Genomic DNA, 8,080 nt, shown 5'->3' with positions numbered 1-8,080 from the left:
GATGGATTTTTCCATCTGTGACAAGTTGAAGGTGTTAAACAATTCAAATACCTCTCATTTTTCTCCAATGTTCCAGGGTAGAATAGAATGGAAATCACTCATGTGAAATACAATAAATGTTGAAAGCCAACACATTTTAGATGAGTAAATTATGTGTGCAATTTTTATCTGCTCTCGTCAGGGACAGGATATGAGAAATGAGACGTTTATCTATGGTTTTGCTGAGACGTTCAAGTATATATGTATGATTTGCATGTTTGTATGTATTGTTTTACAAATCTGAACACCAATTTGTAGTAGTAATGTGACTGTTAATTAGCTCCTTCCATCCAATCATGTCATAAATTGCACAGTAGATTTCATACCAAGCTAGAATGCGATGACAAGGTGGTTCATATTCAAATACAGAATAAAGAAGGGTAGCTTGTTGTAACTTCTATCGTGTGTGAAAATCACCTTGCAGAAACACAGGAAGGGTTCAATGTGTCTGCTAAAAATGCTGTGATTTTTACTTCGTGCAGGAGGAATCCTGAGGTAAAAGAAGAGCGAAGACCAAGCGCTTTAGTTTAGCCTTGAATTAAACACACCAAGGCCAGCTCCTTGGATAACAAGCACAGTTACAGCATGATAAAAATGAAGTGCTTAGTCTTCTCTTTTTACTTCAGAATAGTTCCAGCAATTACTTAACCCAAGGTGTAAAAGCCTCCATTTTGAGCAATGAAATCAAAGCCTTCTGTAATACGGTAGCTTCCATATTAGTTCATCCATTCTGAAGTCAAGTACCACATAAAATGCCACTCTTCCAACAGGTGAAGAGAGGCCAGTTTCAATCTGCCATGCATCCTCTGAGATGTCAAGCACTGTTGACTGGTTGTACAGCTCAGAGAAGTCCTGACCAACCAGTTCTGTCCTGTACCAAACTCTTTAATTTGCTCATGTTGCTAATACTACATTAATATTTTCATACTAACACAGTTGCTTCTTTCGGTGACCATGTTCACGATCAGGGTTACTATGCTTACAGTTTTCAATACTTGGCATAATGCAGGAAGTCTTTCCAGGCCATCTCCTGCCTTTTTGCCCTCAGATTTCCAAATCCCATTTTGCTTACAAAGCCCTCACTACTAAACAGTGTTTAAATTCCATTTGATAGGCTTAGTATCTTCGTATAAAGACTACCTTAGCTGAAGTATAATGCCCATATTAGCAGGCAGTTTTAAAAGGCCATGCTTAACCTACTCTTTCTAGCGATAACCGGTCACAGTAATTTGAGTTATGAAAGGTGTGTCCTCGGTAAGCTATTGGTAAATTATCTCAGAACAACAGCATTGCTTGTTTGTTCAATAGATGTGAGACCAGTCATTTTTAAAGGAGTGGTAAGGATCCGAGGTTTCTGCTGCATCTCATTTTAATGCCGGTAATCAGGAGACAGATGCTATCAATGAAGCCTGAGTCTCTGAGCCTGGTGTTCACCTCTGAAGCTCTGGTGTCTGTGCCAGAGATCCATGGTGTGGCTAAGTTAGTGAAGATGCAGAACGACTGGACGAAGGTCACACATCCCCCCCAGCTACTTAAAGTATACAAGATACCCTCAAAGCCCAGGTGCCAGCAGCCTCCCTAAAGCTGACTGTTCTTTCCAGTATGACTGTTCTTTACACAGCGTGACAGGTGGAAACAAGATTTCCCTGCTGTTTGTACTTCCTTTTATGAGGCTGGGGTTTTTTTTGATCTGAAGCCTGGATTTCAAACTTACTGTGCCCGCAGTTACAATCCTCACGAATCCAGTTGCTTGCTGCTTGTACCTTACTCACTGTTTAAACAAGCCCACAATGTGTTACAACTCTGTGAAAAAAAACTAGCCTATTTGATAATGTTTGGTCTGCCCTACAGTGGCAGAACTATCCTACTTTTTAATGTGCTTAGGGCAACACTGGGCCACAAAAATGATCCAAGGGCTGGAGCACCTCCCACATGAGGACAGGCTGAGAGAGTTGGGGAGCCTGGAGAAGAGGAGGCTCCAGGGAGATCTTAGAGCAGCTTCCAGTACTGAAAGAGGCTCCAGAAAAGCTGGGGAGGGGCCCTTGATCAGGAGTGCAGGGAGAGGACAAAGGATAGTAGTTTCCACATGAAAAGGGGGAGATTGAGATGAGAACTTAGGAAGAAACGCCCTGGCCCAGGTTGCCCAGAGCAGGGGTGGCTGCCCCATCCCTGGAGGTGTTCAAGGCCAGGTGGGATGGGGCTTGGAGCCCCTGGTCCAGTGGGAGGTGTCCCTGCCCATGGCAGGGGTGGAACTGGATGGGCTTTGAGGTCCCTTCCAACCCAAACCACTCTAAGATTCACTGTAGTTACTGCAGTTGCCACAATATAACAAGTAAGGCCAAGATAGGCTAAAGTACTTTTGTCAGAGATCTGATCTTTGAAAGCAACTTGTCGTCCTTTCTTTCAGAGTCTGGTCTAAGGGCTGGGTATTTCAGAAGTTCAGGATTCATTTCTTCAAGCTAGCAATAATCCTTGTCCTATGGATCCAGTAACAGATAGATGATAAACCGTTAGCCCAATGTTCCTTATGGCTGGGACACCAAAAGAAGAAAAGCCCCACAGGTAATGGGGAAATCAAAAAAATGTATTTAATCTACACCTGAGTTCAAAAGGTACAGAGCAAGGTAATGAACAGAACACAGGAAGGGCAGGGACAAATAAGCCAAAGAACTATATAAAGAAGTGCAAATGAGACACTAAGCTATTATAAGTTGCTCCCTCAGATTATGATAGGTATTTGTTTGCCTTTGTGTGCTCATAAATGCATTTAAAATAAACAGAACATTTCCTAGTATAGGCCATGGCACTGTTTTCTTTCCTGGTAAAAGTTTTAAGAATACCATAGGAAGATCAAGATGCTGACATGTAAAACGCAACAGAAGAGCTACAAACCTTTTCCTGTTATTAAACAAACGGAAAGTAAATATTCAAGATTGGGATATATTCCATAAGAGGAAGTTCTGGTGGGTTTTTTTTCATTTAAAAACATATATTCTTTTGGCAGCAAATTGATTTATTTGGTTTATTTCAGGTCTTAGAATGTGATGATTTAGGGGTTTATCTTAATTTGCTTGTTATTTTGTCCTTTTGTCAGATATGACATGTGAACCTAGAGAGCATTTTGGATGAGCTTTGAGACAAGTTTCAGATAATATCTGAATCCAGTAGAATTGTTTATGTGCTTAAAGGCAGATAGCCGTGTTACAGCACATTCCTGGATCAGGCATGGTCCTGATTAAATGCAATAACAACAAATTTTCATTGTGTTATATAATAAAAATAACCAATACTGTTTCCTCAATATTGTAAATGAGGTAAAAGAGTTGGAGACAAATTCACTTTCAGATGTTATACTTATGTCTATGGGAATTCTCAATCCCTGCTGCCCGCTCTGCATTCCCAGATCCTGGAAAGGTTGGAATGCGCTCTCCGTGTTCCCGCAAAGGTTGGGATGCATCCCAACCTTTCCCGGAGCGTGGAGAGCGAGGAGGATTCCTATCAGCTCCCGCAAAGGGAGCAACCAAAGCGCAACGCAGCCGGAGTCATGCCAGATGATCCCAGGGGGTGGATCGGAGCGGGATGCAGGGATCCCTCAGGATGGACAGGAGTGGAGCAGGATACAGGGATTGTGTGGGATTATAGCGGGATACAGAGATCCCTTGGGATGGACGGGAGTGGAGTGGGTTGTGGGGATCCCATGGGGTCAGAGTGGGATGCGGGATCCCTTGGGATGGATGGGATCAGAGCGGGATACAGGGATCCCTTGGGATAGAGGTGAGCAGGATGTGGGGATCCCTCGGGATAGACAGGACTGGAGCGGGATGCGGGTACCCCACGGGATCGGAGTGGGATGTAGGCAATCAATGGGATAGATGGGATAAGAGCAAGTTTGCGGATGACACTAAACTGGGTGGAAGTGTCGATCTGCTGGAGGGTTGGGAGGCTCTGCAAAGGGATCTGAACAGGCTGGACCGCTGGGCAGAGTCCAGTGGGATGAGGTTTAACAAGGCCAAATGCCGGGTCCTGCACCTGGGGCACAACAACCCTGTGCAGTGCTACAGACTAGGAGAAGTCTGTCTAGAAAGCTGCGTGGAGGAGAGGGACCTGGGGCTGTTGGTTGACAGCGACTGAACATGAGCCAGCAGTGGCCCAGGTGGCCAAGAAGGCCAGTGGCATCTTGGCTTGTATCAGAAACGGCGTGACCAGCAGGTCCAGGGAGGTTCTTCTCCCTCTGGACTCGGCACTGGTGAGACCGCTCCTCGAATACTGTGTTGAGTTCTGGGCCCCGCACCACAAGAAGGATGTTGAGGCTCTGGAGCGAGTCCAGAGAAGAGCAACAAAGCTGGTGAGGGGGCTGGAGAACAGGCCTTATGAGGAACGGCTGAGAGAGCTGGGGGTGTTTAGCCTGGAGAAGAGGAGGCTGAGGGGAGACCTCATTGCTCTCTACAACTACCTGAAAGGAGGTTGTGGAGAGGAGGGTGCTGGCCTCTTCTCCCAAGTGACAGGGGACAGGATGAGAGGGAATGGCCTCAAGCTCCGCCAGGGGAGATTTAGGCTGGACATTAGGAAAAAAATTTTCCCAGAAAGGGTCATTGGGCACTGGCAGAGGCTGCCCAGGGAGGGGGTTGAGTCACCTTCCCTGGAGGGGTTTAAGGCACGGGTGGACGAGGTGCTAAGGGACGTGGTTTAGTGTTTGATAGGAATGGTTGGACTTGATGATCTGGTGGGTCTCTTCCAACCTGGTTATTCTATGATTCTATGATCCTGGAAGCTGCCTTAAAATGATCTCGTACAGAACATTCTCTAGAATCTATACTGTTCTTAAATTTAACAAACCTGATAATGGCTGGGAAACAAGAACAACAAGAGTGAAAAGTTAGGGTTGTTCATCCTGGAGAAGAGAAGGTGCTGGGGAAACTTAGAGGAGCTTCCCGTACTGAAAGGGGCTCCAGGAAAGCTGGGGAGGGGCTCTGGATCAGGGAGTGCAGGGATAGGATGAGGGGGAACGGTTTTACACTGAAAGAGGGGAGATAGAGTTGAGATCTTAGGCAGAAATGTTTTGCTGTGAGGGTGGGGAGGCCCTGGCCCAGGTTGCCCAGAGCAGTGGTGGCTGCCCCATGCCTGGAGATGTTCAAGGCCAGGTTGGATGGGGCTTGGAGCTCCTGATCCTGTGGGAGGTGTCCCTGCCCATGGCAGGGGTGGAACAGGATGGGCTTTGAGGTCCCTTCCAACCCAAACCTTTCTGTGATTCTATGAAAAAAGGCTCTCTTCTAGGTTACTCCTAGAAGATAATTCAGGTCAGGATAAACTGTAATCTTAAATAAGGCCTTCATTTCAGCTCCTTGGAATTCCCTAGTATTTGAACTAAATCACTGGTCTCTGACCTGTTATTAATGAATGGGTATGCAAATTATAAAATCAGCACAGAGGACACAAACTGGTATCTCTGCAATATTACAGGTAATCAAGCGAGTTACCAATTTGGTAGCATAAAGATGACTCTGGATTTGCCGAGGCAATGGAGCAGAGGGACAACAGAGATGCTCTTCGGCCAGCACATACAGAGAGTTTTGAAGTTATAGGCTGGCACTTTCCATGTCACAGCTCTCACCGCTTCGGCAGAAGATGAGCACGCACTTAAAATGGAGCAAAAACCTTGCTCTTTCCATTTCTGTAAGGTTCTCTTGCACAGCCAAAGCAATGAACATCATCTTCAGCAAACAAATGCCAAGGCCAAAAGCTGTCTGCATATAGTTTGTTTAACATTGCGAGCACAAAAAAGAACGTGTGCTCCATTACCGTACTTATGTGCATAGGAGCATAACCGTGCCCCTCAAAACCCATTACATACCCAGAAAATTAGGTAAATATTAGTCATCGATATTTGAGGAGAAATCTAATGAGAAAAGCAATTATTTAACAACTATGCAGGCGTATCTTAAAAATCTGAGCCAGCGGTTTACGATTCTGCAGACATCTGAATGCAAAAAAGAACTGTGCATAAAAAAATGAAATGCTAAATGATAAAAAAACCAAACACTAAAAATCTTGAAAGTTTCTTCCAACAATTTATTCCTACACATTAATAGAAAGCACAGAATAATTTGAAAAGTAATAAGAAATGCAAGGTTGTAAACAACTAGAGAGACAATGTTCAACGGCTGGAAAGTCTCCCAGCCTTAAAGGATCTTTTTCTGGGACTATAAGATGCACAAAGCAAAAGGTGGGTTTTGAGTGTTTTGCCCTACATTGAGTGCCTTTTCACACACACAAAAAAAGCCAGGTGTACAGCTTCACTAATGTGAAAGTCTATCTTGTATTTACATTTTTCAATGGAGCATAGCATTTTTATGCGTTTTGCACAGGGCAGCGATGTTCATTGAAGTTATGATTGAAAACTGCTGAAATATGGACATCTAGTGGAGACATCAAATGATTACAGTTTGCTTTCCAATGGCAATAAAATAAAAAAGGAAATGGACTTTTACTGATGATCTTGCTGGAGCCTGAAGTTTTGTCCTGGCCTTTCACTGCCTCACCCAGTGCTTTGTTGCATGAGGTGAAGGTGACAGTCAGAATTTGGCAAAACAGAAGCTGTGTGTCATTTAGCAACTTACCTAGGAGGCCGATGAAGCAGAAACACTAATGACCCATGAAGGAACAAATGTTTCTTCAACAAAAAGTAAATAAATCTGACACTTGAGCTGAAGGGATGTGCAAAAATCAGAGCTTGTAAGTGCCCTTAATTTCCCCTGAAACAGCAAGCTCAAGTCTTTTGCATTAGTTGCCATGGAGAGAAGGAAAGCGGTAACTTTGGGGGCGTTGAAAGCCTTGATGCAGGGAAAATGGATGTTTACATCATTTTTAAATGCACATGGTTTGCAATACAGATCGAGAGCTAGCTGTGAGGTCAAAATGTGACACTGCGCACTGCCATGGAATGAGGAGCCCTCGTGGCGTACCTACACGTGATGGGATGTCAGCTGGATCAAATGGCTCCATAAGAATTCCATACCATGCTATGTTTAACCTCCAACAACACAAGATCATTTTCCCTGTCTGCAGTAAGTATGCCAACTTTGTACTCATTTTTAACATTCTCTTTTCTCATGCTACTCACTTTATTGCTGTCCACCTCGGGATTTCTACTATTATGGGATTTCTTACTGAGTTGATGCTTGGCCAATATTTGTCTTGTTTCTCTTTTTTTGTCTCCTGTGAAAACCATCTGAAACTAAGCAGAAGCTAACCTTGATTTATTTCTTTAATAAACAAAATGAAGATACTGCATATTAATAAAAATGAAAACTATTCCCTAGTTGGTTTTTTTAAAGTTTCCAAAAACAGTCCCATATCTCTGTCAAAGTTAATGTAACCAGATTTCCATGGGAATTTCTGTCAGTCTAGGGAAACTGGAACTGGCTAATGTAAATAATGACAGCCCATCCTCCAACTGCTGTTCAAATCACCTTGTGAGAAAGGAATGGGCTTTACTTAAAAGGAAGTGTCATAATCTTGCAGATTACAAATAGTACGGTATAATAAAATTTTACAGGAACATTCCACAGAAATCAGGGACAGGAATTAATCTAGTAAGAAATCGTGACTTGAATTTCATGGGATTCTACGTGATCCCACATTATCTAAAGACACTACAAGAACAGGTCATTCTCTTAGAATTTTATGACTAACTTCTGTGAGAGTAGTTAATAGTTTTACAGGCAAAACAATTTTACAGGCAAAATAGTTTTACAGGCTGACATTTCTGTTTCTTTTAATAAGACTAAGATTGTAAAATATGTGTTTAAAGAGTACCTGGCCTGTATGTTCTGCCTGATATACAACTGGGAATTAACTTCCCAACTCCTTATAAAATTCCCTAAATATCCAGAAAACTGCCACGTTGGAGAACAAAACTCCCTAGAACTTTCCTGCAAATGGCAGCTCAATTTCACTGGCAGTATAATCTTCATAGCAAGAAAATTGGTTAAGATAAGCTGTTAAATATTAGTTACTGTACTATTAAATGAGATCTTACCTT

The sequence above is a fragment of the Phaenicophaeus curvirostris genome, chromosome 11, assembly GCF_032191515.1.
Source record: "Phaenicophaeus curvirostris isolate KB17595 chromosome 11, BPBGC_Pcur_1.0, whole genome shotgun sequence".
NCBI lineage: Eukaryota > Metazoa > Chordata > Aves > Cuculiformes > Cuculidae > Phaenicophaeus > Phaenicophaeus curvirostris.
This window is presented reverse-complemented; position numbering follows the sequence as displayed.